This window comes from Myxine glutinosa, chromosome 1 (genome assembly GCF_964187855.1).
Source record: "Myxine glutinosa chromosome 1, kmMyxGlut1.1, whole genome shotgun sequence".
In the NCBI taxonomy this organism is placed as follows: Eukaryota; Metazoa; Chordata; class Myxini; order Myxiniformes; family Myxinidae; genus Myxine; species Myxine glutinosa.
This window is the reverse complement of record NC_136261.1, coordinates 363,790,824-363,808,897: the sequence shown is the minus strand read 5'-3', so window position 1 is coordinate 363,808,897 and position 18,074 is coordinate 363,790,824. Positions and strand designations below refer to the sequence as shown.

General features: G+C 53.3%; 1 protein-coding gene across 2 annotated transcripts in view; it reads left to right on the top strand.

Annotated features, from left to right (window-relative positions):
• Positions 1-537: 537 nt before the first annotated feature.
• The window catches only part of LOC137414319 (uncharacterized), a 36,564-nt gene continuing 19,027 nt past the window's right edge, over positions 538-18,074 (top strand). For both annotated transcript variants that reach the window (XM_068099818.2, XM_068099812.2), the window contains exon 1: positions 538-630. The gene's annotated coding sequence lies outside the window, so the exon portion shown is untranslated. The remainder of the gene's footprint in view (positions 631-18,074) is intronic.

The following is an 18,074-nucleotide window of genomic DNA, read 5'->3' as shown; positions in this document are numbered from 1 at the left end:
CTCCACTATGACCTTATAAAGTGGTGACCTTTTAACCCCATTGCATGCCCTTATAAAGTGGTCATCTTTTAACCTCAACTTATGACCTTATAAAGTGTTGACCTTTTAACCCCAACGCATGACCGTATAAAGTGGTGACCTTTTAACCAACGTATGACCTTATAAAGTGGTGACCTTTTAACCCCAACCTATGACCTTATAAAGGGGTGACCTTTTAACCCCAACCTACGACCTTATAAAGGGGGTGACCTTTTAACCTCACCGCAGCACTTTTTTTTCACCGTTAAACATCATTCAGACCCATTTAATCTTCAGAAATGCCAATTCTGACGGCTTTGCCTCTCCCTCCATCCACAAGGATAGGATTTTAACGACATTGCACGAAAGGGGTGTGCACAGTCTAGCTTAGCTGATCGCTGGCTTTTGTGGACAGTTCGTGATTGAGCGAAGCCCCGTTTCATTCCAGGTAATAAAGGATAGCAGAACGTTTGTCGAATCACTTCCCCATTATAATGGAAAGGACGGGCGGACGAGATCGTTCCGGTGAAGAAGAAGAACCCCGTAAAGGAGTCCATCGCGTGGGACATGGCGACTGAGGAAATTCTTCAAGCATCAACGTGAGTCCCTGTGGTGAGTTATTCGGTGCTTGCCCGGCTCAGAAACGGGATTCGACGAATGCATAGTCCACGGACCACGTTCGCTGGTGTTTGCTGTAGTTCGATTTTAATGTTGATGATCTTATTTTGTTTGCCTTTTGTGTTGTGGTGATGGTGGCAATTTGAATCTACGTGGATCTATATATGCCACATCACTTTAAATATTTATTTTTCCCTTGGCACAACACTAACTATTATTACCAAATGGTTCCTCTGCGTCAGACGAGTAAAACTAGACAAATTCCTTACCTCCTCTCCGCCTCCTCATTTTGTCCGTCATTAATCGTCTTTGTTCGTCGCTCCCGTTGATGTATTATCGGATTTAATTAGCCCGAGATGCGATCTCCTGGGGGATGTGGCTGCAAATGCATCGCTTTGAAATCCATATTATCTAATCCATCCAAGTAGCAGACCCTCGCTGCCGAAACCGTCTCAGTCGGGGATTTATAATTCGTCCACTGCGTAAAGATGAGACGTGGCGACGTGCACACATGAGGAGGACATTTGGACCATCATGACCGTGCGTTATCCACATTCCAGCTGGAGCACCGACTGCAGGTCCTACCACTGAGAGCAATTTGCAGCTCACCTCGAGGAGGACATTTGGACCATCATGACCGTGCGTTATCCACATTCCAGCTGGAGCACCGACTGCAGGTCCCCCCACTGAGAGCAATTTGCAGCTCACCTCGAGGAGGACATTTGGACCATCATGACAGTGCGTTATCCACATTGCAGCTGGAGCACCGACTGCAGGTCCTACTACTACGACTGAGAGCAATTTGCAGCTCACCTCGAGGAGGACATTTGGACCATCATGACAGTGCGTTATCCACATTGCAGCTGGAGCACCGACTGCAGGTCCTACTACTACGACTGAGAGCAATTTGCAGCTCACCTCGAGGAGGACATTTGGACCATCATAATTGCTTTTGAAAGGTATCCTGTGATCTGAATGCAAAGAGGACAGCCGACTTTACATCTCCGTCAGAAGGATGGCGTGCTTCGAGATGTGGCGTGCTGAGATACCAGATTGTGGTTCTGTAGTTAGACATGAGGAATATGAATTGAGGTGTGCAGTCAACCTGGTTTTTGGAAGTTTAACCACAAGGGGGTTATTCCAGCGTGCATCCCAAGGTTGCTGGTGAGTGCCAAGAGCAGAGGGAACAATATTGGAGAAGAGGCGGTGGTAGCCTTGCAGCAAAATTGCTTCCTGTGCATTGGCCAGGGAAAGTATTTGCCCCAAGTCTTTCACGAACTGACGTTCGAGTGAGTAGGTGAGAGCATAAATTTGTTCAGGGTGCCAGTGATAGGTCGCCCACTGTTCACGAGGGATCTATAATGTCCACCAATCAATGAACGCAGACAAGACTCTCGTTTAACGTCCATCTAAGCCTGGTGTTGGCTTAACGGTTAAGGTGGCTGGCTTGAGATCTTAGGGTCCTGAATTTGAGCCCCTGTCATGCTGTTGAATTAACACCAGGTGGGTTGACTCACTCAGCCTGTCATCCTTTCGAGGTTGGCAAGATGAGTACTAGCTGACTGGTAATAGGGGGCACTGCATTAGCAGCACAGTCGCAGGCTGCATACGAAACCGCCAAACTACCAACATCCATCCACGGGACACCACCACACATTGATGAATCATCTTGCTTGTGAAACACCAGGATGACAATTTATAGCTGGGTCAAGATTCCATCCCACGTTAGACAGCTGAGAGGTGAGTGTGGGTACCTCTAGAATCGAAGCCATCCTTCCCACCTAGGGTTGCAAAATTCCCGGGAATTTTGAATGCGGTAAATTTCCACCGGGAATATTGGGAATTTTCGGAAACTTTCGGAAACTTTAAGAATTTTCACACAATTTGAAATTTTAATGTGAGAAAAAGATGAGGGATGTTGGATTAAAGTTCTCTGGTTAACTCAATAATGTTTTTCAAGAAAAAAGAAACATGCTTCAATATTTTTAACACTAAAACCACTGATTGTAAGTAATCTAAACATTTTTATTACTTGCTGAACTGTGGAACATATTGTCGCGCAACCGCCGATATTTATATCAGGCGATCGCGGATGCCGATTACGAAGGCTTTATCTCCGAGGTGGAAGCTCAATGGCGGATTCCAAAATCTAAAGCCCCTAAACGCGCGGAATGGAGGGAAGCAGCGCAAGTCCCCGCAGCCTTATCTATCAAATCAATCACCCGGTAAACTGCGTTCAGGTATTATATACAAAAAGTAATATAAGGGTTTATTGAATAACAGGCAGGGACAGGAAAATACATGCTGATAATAAAATAAGGTAGCTAAATTGGGATCCCACACACACAACAGATTTCACACACGAGACGAGGGAGATGAATTAAAGAAAGAAACACGTCTTGTAAAATGTACACGCTGATCTCGGCTTAGCTTGTCTTGTCGTCTTCTTCCGCTGCTGTCCAACACCGCCCCGCCCGGCCCGACCGCACACCACGAGGTCCTTCGCTCCAAGTCCCACAAGGCCTCGCTCCAAGCGCCACGCGTCCCACGCAGGCTCGCGGCTCCACACGGGGTCGACTCCGACTAAAGTCCTGCCGCGTCTCAAACCCAACTGCTCAAAACGGACTCGGGCTCTGCACTGCACTGCCAGGAATCCAACTGCTCAACTCGACTCAGGAATGGAACTCGACTCTCTCAATCCTCCTGCTCAACTCGGGATCAGATCTGCACTCCTCACTCGGGATCCAACTCACAACTACAAATCCAGCTGCTCTGGACTGCGCCAGGAATGTAGCTAGTCTCAACTCCCTCTGCTCAACTCGGGATCAGTTCTGCACTCCTCACTCTCAACGTGCTGAACTCTCCTCATAGGGCGTCCGGCGCTCGCTAATATCTCTCGCCAATGACGTCAGCATTGGCGCACTGCTCTGCCAATCAGAGCCTCCACCGACTCGCCCCTGTGCACGCCCACTGCGTCACTCCAACTCTCGTCCCCTACTCCGTGGTCCTTGTGTTATAGCACGTGCTATGCGAGGTGGGTAGGCCTCTCGGAGGTGTAAATGGTGGTGGCCAATTGTGGTGGTGTTTTAGCCCGATTTCTTCCGAAGTCATGTAAGGGGGGAAAGGCGTCATTTAGTGTTGTACTAAAGGTCCTAACTAATGTTTAAGTGGTGTGCAGTGCCATAAGGGACAAAGGTTTGGCTACCAGGTGAGACAGACAAGGGCTCTACTCATTATTCCCTACACTACTTAACACACGAATCTCCTGGTAGATTCACAATCGTACATCTTAACCCGACAAACGCCTACACATGACTTATTACAGGTAGATTCTCTATCGCGACAGTCGAAGCATGTTACCTACTCAGATCTACTCTGCTCTACATATTGCTCTACCAAATTCGTAACACAGCCCCCCCCCCCCCCCCCCCCCACCGCCTCAAATCGTAGCTCCTGCAAGGTTCACTGCAGGCTCTACCATTCCAGCCTTAACACTTACTGTCACACACTTAATTAACCTATGAAATAAATCAGGAAGGGCTGTGGGAAGTGAGTCGGACTACCTACCTACACTTCCTTACCAACTAAACCCCTTAACAGCCATGCAATCAAATATTTACAATGGTCTTCATTGCTCCTGCGGAGGGAGGAAACAACAACACGCAACACTAACTTAACCACAAACTTAGCCACTTACTCAGAAATTCAAAAACTCTATAAAACATTTTTACCTACCCCGGTCTACAGACCGCGTCCCCCGGTGGATGCCACAATACACAACCTTACCTGCGGTGCCATCCCCAATGCACCCCCAAATTTCCACGGGCCCTGTCCAGATGCTGCAGGCGAGTGGCATGGCTCGGTGGATTTCGCCCACATTCATTCGACACAAACCCCCTTATCCACTCATTCTCATTCCAAAACTCAGCACGACACTTTATCATTACCAGCACTTATTTCACCCCCCTGCAGGACCATGGCATTGACGTCATATACATGTGTATGCATTCCTCAACTAGGCAGCGGGGAGGTACCGCACAAAAAGATGGTGGGGGCGCTTCAGGCTGTGGTGCCCGCAATCCCAAACACAAGTCAGTTCATTGCCCCCCCCCCCCCCTTTAACTCTTGGCCCCGTGACAGCCCAACAGCCCCTTTCCGCCGTTACCTCGCCGGTGAGGGTCTCCACACACATCAGGCTCCCTTGCCTCCTGCTTCAGCGCAGCAACACGGGTCACCGGGGGACTTCCTCACCCTGCGGCGCCCAACCAGACCCTCCACCAACGAGCTCCAATTTCCAGTTACCACCGGCTGCCAGGGGTAATTGCCGCAGAGGGGGGCCGCAGGGATCGCTCCTCAGAGCTTGATCCGTACCTGCGGACACACACACCTTCCCCACCCATAAGACCCCAAAACACACTTCCTCCCCCGCTGCCATTCAATTCTCAGCACAACTCAGCACAATTCATAGATGGTACAAAATATGTTTCAAAGCTTGCCATGGCCTGCCACATGTGAAATCCCCCAGTTCACATTGAATCACATTACACATTTCCATTTCCAAAACACAATAATCGCCCCTCATGGTCTCCAAGAATCATCCCTCACTCTCCAGTTTCCACTCTCACGACCACATCAAAACACATAACCACAACACAAAAACATACGCCACCCACAAGACACTGTGTGGCCCCCATTCCATCCCCTCACCGACCATGTCATCACTCTCACTCGCCACCCAACTCCAAATTACATGTCCCCAAAATTTCCACAAGCAAGTCCTGACGCCTGGGACAGTGCATATCAACCACTCACCTCAAGTGCAGGTAACTACCGGTTGGTCAGGTCCAAAGTGCAATCCACCCTTCACAATCCCAAAATTTCACATTGGGCCTACCAAATCTCTCCAAATTTCTCTTTTGTCCCCACTATACTGGCAGGTATGTGGATCCGCATCCAACGGTGATCGCTACACAACTACCTGTGGCCACGACAGCTCTGCACCTCTACCGTGCAAGGGTCATCGGGACAAGGTGAGCAGTCAAAACGCCAACATGGCCCATGAGTGTCCATAAGGGTGCGACCCACCATCCATCCTTCGGCCCCCCTGCGAGGAACACAGCTGCACCAGCCCCAGCTGGCCAATGTGGTGAGCACCTGCTGCCACAACACACACTACCGCACACACAACCTCGGCCCTGGGGGAGACGGTCGCAGTGCGTGGCATTCCCCTCACGTCACCTACGCCGCCCTCCCCCCCCCCCCCCCCCCAGTCCACAGAACCGCAGGCCACCCCCCAGTGCTCACCCACACTTGACCACACCAAGGTCCAGTCAACAGCCATGCTCCACCAGGAGACCCACCCAGAAGACATGGTCCACACACCTCGGACACCCATAACACCACGTTGACCCTCAGACCACACAACTACATCCCCATGATCCCGCGTCCCAAATATCAGCACAGTCGCCCCCGCAACCAGTTGAAAGCTGTGTCCTGCTACCCTATCAATTTTATCACAGCCTCCAACACTTTGGTCTAACACACCTGGATCAATAATGGTGCCACTGTACAGTGTCCACCATTTCTCTTCACAAAATTCACCCTTAAATTTGCATCTAACCCACAGATTACCCATGCCAAACATTTGTCACAATTCACTCATTTCACCAAAGAAAGATGCTTTGCCATACACATGCCAGCCGAGTATGGCCCATATGCTCGGCTCGTTACACATTCCCGATTCACATTCCCATGGCTCTCTTCCCAAACCGAGAGTCCATAAATCATAACGGAGCATCTGTGGAAGGTCACTCTCACACCATCACGTTCCACAGATGCCCCAATGGTTGTCCGGCAGGCTGTCTCATTCCTGTCCATTCGGTTTGACCTGTGTCCATAGACCAACACAACATGTCAGGTAACCACATGCTGGTTGTCCCAAGGTCTCAGGGAGAGGGTGCCAGGCCGCATACCCAGGTGGTCACTACATCAGGCCCATGTTGGCCGTCCGCAGTGCCACCACCAAAGGGCGACCGACAACACCTCCCCCTAGTGGTCCTCAATATCTGCCATCCCAGGCTTGAGAGACCACCTCGGACCCCTCTGAAGGTCTTAACCCCCACCAGGGTCCGGTGACCCTGTCGGCCCGAGCCACCAGCTCGGACGGCGCCCCGACGGATAAGGGACGCCACACTCCACCAGACCCCCCGTGGGGCCCAGGTCGTACCATGCCACCCAAGGCTGGACCCCACGTCCAAATCTCACCAGCGCAGCACCCCAGCTGGCTGGCATCACCAAATTTTGAAAGGGGCAACTTTTCCCCAAGGCCATCACCATCGACCTCTCCATGTCAAAATTCCGCAGCCTGGGGACCAACTCTCCCCATGGCTGCGCCAAATCAAATTCCCATTTTAATTTAATTTTAAATTTCCTTTTAGAAATTTTGCTTTCCTGCCCCAAACCGCAGCTGCAGGTAACAACTCCCACAGGTTGTTCTGCCCCTCCCTGCGGCCGGTCCACATTCCCTACGGGGACCAAATCGTCGGAGGCTCGATCTCCCGATCCCTCAAGATCCAAATCCAGCCCTGAGCCAACACACTCCCCCAACTGGTTGTCCAATTTCCGAGCCTCTGTTTCCAAATCGTAGTGTACGGTGAGCGTCCCCACGGTCATTCCAACCATCTCCTTGGACCACCTCACCTCATTACCCAGACTCTTTTGGGCCTGGTCAAACCCTACCTCTATGGGACTGTCCCAGGTCCCCAGCCGCTGAATCACATCATCCTCATCAATCCCATCACAACTCATTTCTGGCTCCGACAGGCTTTGATCAATATTCCCAATAAATACCCGGTCCGGCTCTATTGCACGGACCCCCAAAAACTCTACCCCCTCTTGCTCCGCACCACTGCCCTGGTGCTGCAGGGATTCCAATTAGTCCCCCGGTTGGGGTGTTGTGACATCCACCCGGTCCCGACAAACAACTAGGCCAGAATGTGGGAAACGTTCCCCATTACAATTCTCACATTCCAAATTTCCTTCCCCATTCACCTGTGGGCACTCCCCGCTCACCTGTGGACACTCCCCGCTCACCTGTGGGCATTCCCCATTTACCTGCAGGCATTCCCCATCTACCTGCACACATTCCCCATCCACCTGTGGACATTCCCCATCCACCTCTGCACCTGCAGTCTCTCCATCTACCTGTGGATATTCCCCGCTCACCTGTACACATGCCACAATTGCCATTCCCGGTGCAATTCCCAATTTTTCCATTCCCGGCTCCTGAGCCCCGTGCACATCTGCATGGGCCGTACTCTCTCCCATTTCCAATTTGCCTTCCCCCCCGTTCAGATTCAATTTTTGCCACCTTTGGCTTCTCCTGTGCTCCGACGGCACCATTCGTTCGTCCTTCCTTCAATTCATTCGTCCATTCATCAATTATATTTCCCACTCCTTCAATTTGTTCCTCCAATCGATCACTCATTCCCTTCATTCCTTCCCTACATTCATTCCCCTGGGACTCCATTTTGCTTTTCATTTCTCCTATTGTATTTTCCAACCCACTTTACATTTCTCCTATTGTATTTTCCAACCCACTTTTCATTTCTCCCATTGTATTTTCCAACCCACTTTTCATTTCTCCCATCTCCTTACTCAATCCCCCAATTTGATTTCCCATCCCTTCAATTTTTCCATTTATTCCCCGAATTTCTGCAAGGTTTCGCTCACCCTGTGCGTTCATGTCTCCCATCTGCTTTCCCAATCGCTCACTATCGGCCCTCTGAGCATTTAATAAATTTACTATGGTCTGGAGATCTATCGGGGCCGTCCCCACGGCAGGGAGCGCTCCGACACTGTCTTCTACCCCCTCTATTTCCGGCTCACTACCTAAACTGACGGAGGCCTCGCTGCGTACCTCCATCTCGTCGATCTCCGACATCCGCTTTTCGGAAGATCGTTCCCCGCGCGCGTATTATTTTACTTAAAAAAAAATTAAATTAAATTTGTCGAAGACGCGATATCGCGCTCCGTACGCCCAATTGATTATTCAAATTTCTCCGCCTTGACTATAACAAATTTTGCGTTCGAACGTCGGGCGCGATGTACGCCCGACCGTGTCGATGTCTTGCCGCAGACAAAATTTTTTGTCCGACGGGTTCGAATCCCACACTCCTGACACCAAATGTCGCGCAACCGCCCAAATTTATATCAGGCGATCGCGGATGCCGATTACGAAGGCTTTAACTCCGAGGCGGAAGCTCAATGGCGGATTCCAAAATCTAAAGTCAAACTTAGTCAAAGTAAAGATAAAATCTAAAGTCAAAATCAAAATCTAAAGTCAAAATGGCAAGTCCCCGCAGCCTTATCTATCAAATCAATCACCCGGTAAACTGCGTTCAGGTATTATATACAAAAAGTAATATAAGGGTTTATTGAATAACAGGCAGGGGCAGGTAAATTTGCGCCGATAATAAAATAAGGTAGCTAAATTGGGATCCCACACACGAGACGAGGGAGATGAATTAAAGAAAGAAACACGTCTTGTAAAATGTACACGCTGCTGTCCAGCACCTCCCCGCCCGGCCCGACCGCACACCACGAGGTCCTTCGCTCCAAATCTCACAAGGCCTCGCTCCAAGCGCCACGCGTCCCACACAGGCTCGCGGCTCCACACGGGGTCGACTCCGACCAAAGTCCTGCCGCATCTCAACCCCAACTGCTCAAAACGGACTCGGGCTCTGCACTGCACTGCCAGGAATCCAACTGCTCAACTCGACTCAGGAATGGAACTCGACTCTCTCAATCCTCCTGCTCAACTCGGGATCAGATCTGCTCTCCTCACTCGGGATCCAACTCACAACTACGAATCCAGCTGCTCTGGACTGCGCCAGGAATGTAGCTAGTCTCAACTCCCTCTGCTCAACTCAGGATCAGATCTGCACTCCTCACTCTCAACATGCTGAACTCTCCTCAAAGGGCGTCCGGCGCTCGCTAATATCTCTCGCTGATGACGTCATTTTTGGAATGAAATTTTTGAAAACGCCGATTTTGCTACCTCGGAGACATGCTGAATGGAGAAGGTGGATCAGACTTGGCAACGGTTGCTCGAGTGAGATGTGCATGGAAGAAGTTTCGGGAATTGAGTGGCGTGCTGATGATGAGGGGAGTGTCGTTGAAGCTGAAGGGAAAGGTGTATGCTGCATGTGTGAGAAGTGTTATGATTTATGGGAGCGAGACATGGGTAATGAACGTAGAGCAGCAACGAAGGTTGGAAAGGGTGGAAATGCGAATGGTTCAACGGATGTGCGGAGTATCGTTGAGAGAGAGGAAGACAAATGATGAATTGCGAAAGATGATGGGAATAGAGCCTGTGATTGATGCTGTGAAGAGGAACAGGTTGAGATGGTTTGGTCATGTGTTGAGGAAGGAAGAAAGTGACTGGTTGAGAAGAGTGATGGAAATGAATGTAGAAGGAAGTAGAAGACGGGGAAGACCGAGAAAGACTTGGCTAAAGATGGTGGAAGAAGAAATGCGGGCAAGGGGGTAACAAGGAGAGATACAGAAAATAGGGCAAAATGGAGAAGATTGTCATGGGGACCGCAAGGCTAACCCCCGCTCTAGCAGGGAAAATGGCCTTTAAAATGCATGTTGTTGTTGTTGTTGATGACGTCAGCATTGGCGCACTGCTCTGCCAATCAGAGCCTCCACCGACTCGCCCCTGTGCACGCCCACTGCGTCACTCCAACTCTCGTCCCCTACTCCATGGTCCTTGTGTTATAGCACGTGCTATGCGAGGTGGGTAGGCCTCTCGGAGGTGTAAATGGTGGCGGCCAATTGTGGCGGTGTTTTAGCCCGATTTCTTCCGAAGTCATGTCAGGGGGGAAAGGCGTCATTTATTGTTGTACTGAAGGAGCTGCGCTCCAACGCGAGTCGAAAGAATTGACGCGACCAAAGACGGAATTCGTCCGAGTTGCTTTATTGAAACAAAACAGCTCAGGTATTCTGACAAAAGCCCGTTTATCGGGCAGCAATATATATATACATTTATGTCGGGAAGTTTGCCCGGCAAAAGCTAGACCGGGCATGCCCGGGTGTCAAGGGCGAGCCTTGGAAAGGCGAGTCTGGACCTGCCCGGGCGTGTTTGGCTGCGGCCTGGCAAGTCGAGGCTGGGCGTGCCCGGGCGCTCTGGACGAGCACTGGAAAGGCGAGAGCGGGCATGCCCGGACGCTCTGGGCGAGCCCTGGAAAGGCGATAGCGGGCATGCCCGGACGCTCTGGGCGAGCCCTGGAAAGGCGATAGCGGGCATGCCCGGACGCTCTGGGCGAGCCCTGGAAAGGCGATAGCGGGCATGCCCGGATGCTCTGGGCGAGCCCTGGAAAGGCGAGAGCGGGCATGCCCGGGAAAGACGAGACCGGACGTGCCCGGGAGGTTCGGGCGTGCCCGGGAACAGTGAGTCCGGGCATGCCCGGGAGAGGCGCGTCTGGCCGGTGCAAGGCGATTGTGTGCATCCAGCGGTAACCGCTACACACGCCCCTCCAGAATCGACCTGCACCGGCAGGGTCAATTTAAGGGGGGTCCGGATGACCTGTCCGAAGCGGCCCCTGGAGGGTCGTGGGGAGGGGTCCGACGTGGTGGTGGGTGGTCGAGCGGGGGGAACTGTGGACGGGGGGCGGCCTCGCCGCGGAGGAAGGGCCAACCGTGGTGGTCGGTCGACGTCCATGTGCGCCGGTTTGAGGCGGTCCACAGAGATCCGGTCCGACCGGCCGCCAACGTCGACGACAAAGGACTTGTCGCCCCGTCGCAGGACCCGGAAGGGCCCGTTGTACGGCGGCCGGAGTGGCCCCCGGTGCGCGTCATGACGCACAAAGACGTACTCCGCTGTGCGAAGCGCCGGGGGGACGTAGGACTGGGGGCCACCGTGGCGGGACGTCGGCACGGGGGCAAATCGTCGGGCGGCCTCCTGGAGGTCCGAGCGCTGGCGAGCGGCGGACCAGGGACTGGTAGCATCGGGCACGAATTCGCCCGGGACGCGGAGCGGCTGGCCGTAGACGAGCTCGGCGGCGGAAGCCCAGAGGTCCTCCTTGGGGGCCGTGCGGAGGCCCAAAAGGACCCACGGCAGCCGGTCGGTCCAACCGTCGTCCTGAAGGCCGGCCATGAGTGCGGCCTTCATGGAGCGGTGAAACCGCTCGCACAACCCGTTGGCTTGGGGGTGGTAGGCCGTGGTGCGGTGCAGCGTGACCCCCAACGAGCGGGCGACCGCGCCCCAAAGTTCGGACGTGAACTGTGGGCCGCGGTCGGACGAGATGTCCGCCGGTGCGCCGAAGCGCGCGACCCAGGTGGCGATGAACGCCTGCGCCACGTCGGCGGTGGTGGTGGAGGTGAGGGGCACGGCCTCCGGCCACCTGGTGGTCCTGTCCACCATGGTGAGCAGGTGGGTGAACCCCCGCGATGGGGGCAGGGGACCCACCAGGTCCACGTGGACGTGGTCGAAACGCCGTGCAGGCACGGTGAAAGGTGCCAGCGGGGCCTGGGTGTGGCGGTGGACCTTGGCCCGCTGGCAGGCCGTGCAGGCGTTGGCCCAGTCACGGACATTCCGTCGAAGGCCGTGCCAGACGAAACGCGCTGACACCAGCTTCTGAGAAGCTTTCCGGCCCGGGTGAGAAAGGCCGTGGATGGAGGCGAAGATGCGGCGCTGCCAGGAAACGGGCACGATGGGGCGAGGCTGGCCCTGGGAGACGTCGCAGAGCAGGACGGTGCCCGCGAAGGGGATGTCGGCCAGGCGGAGGCCCGTGTCCGCCGCCCGGAGGGCCTGCACTGAGGTGTCGGTGGTCTGGTCGGCCGCCATGAGCACGAAGTCCACGCCAAGGTGGACCGCGTTCGCGCTGGCCCGAGAAAGACAGCCGGCCACAGCGTTGTCTTTGCCGGCGACGTGCCGGATGTCCGTGGTGATTTCCGACACGGCGGAGAGGTGGCGCTGCTGGCGGGCCGACCATGGCTCCGTGACTTTGGCCATTGCGTAGACCAACGGCTTGTGGTCGACGAAAGCCGTGAACGGGCAGCCCTCCAGGAGGTGTCGGAAATGGCGAACGGCCAGGAATAGACCGAGCAGCTCGCGGTCGAACGTGCTGTATTTTAACTCGTTCGGCCGGAGCTGCCGGCTGAAAAAAGCGAGTGGCTGCCAAACCCCGTCCACCCATTGTTCATGGACGGCGCCCACCGCGTAGTTGGAGGCGTCCGTAGTGAGGGCGATGGGCGCGTTGAGCACCGGGTGAGCCAGCAGCGTTGCGTCGGCGAGGGCCCGTTTTGCGCTCGCGAAGGCCGCGTCCATGGCCGTGGACCAAATGATGTCATGCTTGGCCGGCTTGCCCCGGAGGGCCTCGTAAAGGCGTAAAGGGGCCGCATGAGCTGAGCAGCGCGGGCCACGAATCGGTGATAAAAATTCACCATGCCGAGGAACTCTTGTAGGGCCTTGATGGAACGGGGACGCGGGAACGTGGTGATGGCCTCGACCTTGGTCAGCAGCGGCACGGCCCCGGTCTTGGTGATGCGGTGGCCCAAAAAGTCAACGGTCGTCGTGCCGAAGTGGCATTTGGCCGGGTTGACAATTAAGCCGTGCTCGCTGAGGCGACCGAACAGTGTTCGGAGGTGGAGGAGGTGCTCGGCGCGGGACGTGCTGGCGACGAGGATGTCGTCCAGATAGACGAAAAGAAATGGCAGACGCAGCACGCCGTCCATTAAGCGCTGGAACGCCTGGGCCGCGTTCTTGAGGCCAAACGGCATCCTCAAAAATTCGAACAGGCCGAACGGCGTGATGACGGCCGTCTTCGGGACGTCGGCCGCCCGGACAGGTACCTGGTGGTATCCCCGTATCAGGTCAATTTTGGAAAATATGACCCGTCCCGCCAAACGGGCGGAAAAGTCCTGGATGTGCGGGATCGGGTAGCTGTCGGGGGTAGTAGCGTCGTTGAGGCGGCGGTAGTTGCCACACGGGCGCCATCCGCCCCCCGGGTTTGGCACGATGTGCAGTGGTGAGGCCCATGCGCTATTGGAGCGCCGCACGATGCCAAGGTGCTCCAACGCGTCGAACTCGGCCTTTGCCATTGCGAACTTGGCCGGGTCGAGGCGGCGGGGCCTGGCGTAGACCGGCGGGCCCGTAGTGGGTATGTGGTGCTCGATCCCATGCCGCACTGCGACGGCCGAAAACGTCGGCCGTGTGAGGGCCGGGAATTCCGCGAGCAGGCGAGCGAACTCGTTCGCCGTCGGGAGGGCGCACGCCAGTTCGGTCGGCGCGGAGCTGCTCATCGTGCACGCCAGGGAGCTGAAGGTCTCGGCGTTGACAAGGCGACGACGTTTGACGTCGACCAGCAGCCCGTGCGCGCAGAGGAAGTCGGCGCCCAGCAAAGCCATGGGGATGCAGGCGGACACAAAGGTCCACTGAAAGCACTGGCTGCCGAAGCAGAGGGTGACGTTGCGCGGGCCGAAGGTGCGTATGGCCGAGCCATTAGCAGCGACCAAAGAGGGGCCGCAAACGGCGTCCCGCCTGTCCTGCTCGGAGGCGGGTATGACGCTCAGTTGGGCGCCGGTGTCACAAAGGAAACGCCGCCCGGACGCTTTGTCCCGAATAAAAAGCAAGTTGCCCGAGTGGCCGGCGCTCATGGCTGGGAATGAACGCCGGCCCGGCCGTTTCCCGACTTGCCGAAAGTGCACGGGGGTCGGCACGTCCGAGCCTTGTGTCCGAACCTGGCGTGGTAATAACACCACGCCTGTTCAGGTGGAGGCCCCGGCCGTCGTGTCGGAAGCGGTCGGTGCGGCGTGGCAGCCGCCAGTTTCACCGGCAGTTCGGCCTCCAACCGCGCAGGGCGCTCGGGCGTCGTGGGCGTCGCCTCGGACGGCGGCAGGCTCCAGGTAGCCGCGCCGATGTGTTGGCCCGCCGAGGAGATCTTATCGGCTTCCCTGGCGAGGGCGCGGGGATCGGTGATCGACGTGCCAGACAGGGCGAGGCGTACCGGGTGAGGCAGCTGGTGAAGGAACAACTCGCGGAACAGAAAATCCGGAGAGTGCTCACCGAGCAACGAGAGCATATAGTCCATGCGCTCGGACGGGCGCATGTCGCCGAGCTCGGGCAGGTCGAGCAGGCGCCGTGCGCGTGCCGCCGGTGAGAGGGCGAAAGCGTCGAGGAGGAGCGTCTTCAGCGCGTCATACTTGTCGGCAGCCGGCGGGTGCTCGAGGAGGCTCAGGGCGCGGGCCGCGGTGGCGGAACCGAACGCTGCCACGACGTGGTGGAAGCGGGTGTCGTCCGCGGTGATGCCTCGCAGGGCGAACTGGGAGTCCGCCTGGGCGAACCAAACAGCCGCGTGAGCCTCCCAGAAGGTAGGCAGTTTAAGAGTCACTGCCGTGTCCATGTCGGTAGGTCACCAGTGAAGGAGCTGCGCTCCAACGCGAGTCGAAAGAATTGACGCGACCAAAGACGGAATTCGTCCGAGTTGCTTTATTGAAACAAAACAGCTCAGGTATTCTGACAAAAGCCCGTTTATCGGGCAGCAATATATATACACATTTATGTCGGGAAGTTTGCCCGGCAAAAGCTAGACCGGGCATGCCCGGGTGTCAAGGGCGAGCCTTGGAAAGGCGAGTCTGGACCTGCCCGGGCATGTTTGGCTGCGGCCTGGCAAGTCGAGGCTGGGCGTGCCCGGGCGCTCTGGACGAGCACTGGAAAGGCGAGAGCGGGCATGCCCGGACGCTCTGGGCGAGCCCTGGAAAGGCGATAGCGGGCATGCCCGGACGCTCTGGGTGAGCCCTGGAAAGGCGATAGCGGGCATGCCCGGACGCTCTGGGCGAGCCCTGGAAAGGCGAGAGCGGGCATGCCCGGGAAAGATGAGACCGGGCGTGCCTGGGAGGTTCGGGCGTGCCCGGGAACAGTGAGTCCGGGCATGCCCGGGAGAGGCGCGTCTGGCCGTGTTCTGGCCGGTGCAAGGCGATTGTGTGCATCCAGCGGTAACCGCTACAGTACTAAAGGTCCTAACTAATGTTTAAGTGGTGTGCAGTGCCATAAGGGACAAAGGTTTGGCTACCAGGTGAGACATACAAGGGCTCTACTCATTATTCCCTTCACTACTTAACACACGAATCTCCTGGTAGATTCACAATCGTATATCTTAACCCGACAAACGCCTACACATGACTTATTACAGGTAGATTCCCTATCGCGACAGTCGAAGCATGTTACCTACTCAGATCTACTCTGCTCTACAAATTGCTCTACCAAATTCGTAACAATATCATTGCACATTTTTTACGACATGTGTAAAAACAATACACATAATGCCCATGAGTCAACAAGCACTGGAATAGTATTATACCCCAAATCACATATGATTAAATCTTATTCTTGAAAATCACATTTGTTAAAAGTTACAAACATTTTAAGTCTTATTCTTGAAAGTTTTTATCAGTGTTACAAACACTTTTATCTCAACTGTTTGGTAAAATGTTCACCTACACAAACAAGGTTAAAATTTGATTGGTCAGTGGAATAATAGATGTTGTTTTGAAAATTACCCAGGGAAAATTATTGGCATTCATTAATATATATTAAATAGTTAAAGAGCATGTTTTGTTTTGCAATTAGCAGCAAGATTCTTGAATAAAGAATTATCTGACATAATGAACAACTTGTGAACATGTATAATGGATACATACTCAGCCAATAGGAATAGCAGCTCTGAAGAATAGTATTACAGCAGCAGCAGCTTTATGTACAACTTGTAGTTGTACTCAACCTTGGAGCTACTTAGTGAACAGAGTGAGGTTTAAAATCAAGAAATGGAAAATCCCACTTTCTGAAATTACTATTCACTGGATGGGGGAATTCCCATGGCTCTGACTGTATCTAATTATAGAACTTACAAAATGATAGATGAGAAGGGGGTATACCAAAATGACACATTCATATTCTTTAAGACAGAGACTTTCCAGACAAATCACAAAGTAAATTTGGGAGCAGTTCACATTACCAGTCATGACATCATCATTTGAAACAAATGTTACCCTGTATACATTGAGTATATAGTGGTACATCCGCACATATCCTATATTTGAGCCAATTAAGCTACATGAAGGCTCTAGCCAGCCCACAAAGCATGTGAAAACTCTTTTATTTATGTGAAGAGTAGTATAGAACACAATAATGTTGTTGCTTTCTCCCAAAAATAACATTATTTTTCCATTTCTAAGACAAAATGAAAATTCCCAAAATATCCAACCCATTGAAAATTCCCGAAACTTTCCATGGAATGTTTCCAAAATTTCCGGAAAGTTTCCGACCCTTTGCAACCCTATTCCCACCAAATACAGCATAATCATGACTTTGTGTATTTGAAACACAGTGAACTGCTTCAGCGGCATTTATTAGTACTTCGTGTTATATTAGATGTGTGAAGTGTGTTTGTAAAGCAGTTGGTTTTCACTTATCTGGAATTGGAATTCCAGATTTGGCCAGGAATTCCAGATAAGGTACTTGCATCGTGCTCTGTCCGTCTCCTATTTTGACTTCTCCGGCCAAACCGCTGATCCGATCTGGCTGAAATTTGGCATCAAGGTTCCGCTCCTGACTGGCAACAAGGATTGCAAAGCTCGTTCCGGTCATGTGACTTCAAGTATGTCAAAATGGCGGTCAGAATGCTACCAAATTTGAGTTGCATTAGGTCAGAGTGGCAGGGATGTTAAATTGCAGAGGACATGCCGATCACATGACCGGGCGTGTGTCAAAATTGACTTGGTCAATTTTTGGGAAAATCGCGTAATTCCTTCAAAATATTATTCTCGAGACCCACCGGTGACAATGCTACCAAATTTAGGTTACATTAGGCCAGGGTCCAGATAAGCTACAGGTCCAGTGGTTCTATTTATAGCTCACCTGGAACGAAATTCAGGTGAGCTTATGCGATGGCGCATCGTCCGTCAGGCCGTAAAACACTTGAAACTTATTCTCTGAAACCGCGAAAGGGATTGTGACCAAACTTGGCACAAATGATATTTGTTGTGTTGTGACTAAAGTTTGCTCACAGCTTTCAAAAAATTTGGGGTCTAAGGGGGTTTGCCGGGGTCAAAGTGGATCCAGGTTTGACTCCCCTCCCAAAATAAGAATTTGCTTTTTCCTCTGAAACGACACAAACTATTTCGATGAAACTTGACCACAACCTTCATCACCCGTGATGTACCGAAGTTTGTTGACGGCACTAATAAAATCGAAGTCTAAGGTGGTCTACGGGGGCGGGGGAGGGGTGGGGTGGGGGTCAAAGTGGGTCCAGGTTTGACCACCCCAAAATAGGAATTTGCTTTCTTCTCTGAAACCACACACGATTTCTATGAAACTTCACCACAACCTACACCACCCGTGATCTACCAAAGTTTGTTCACGGCATTTAAAAAATCTG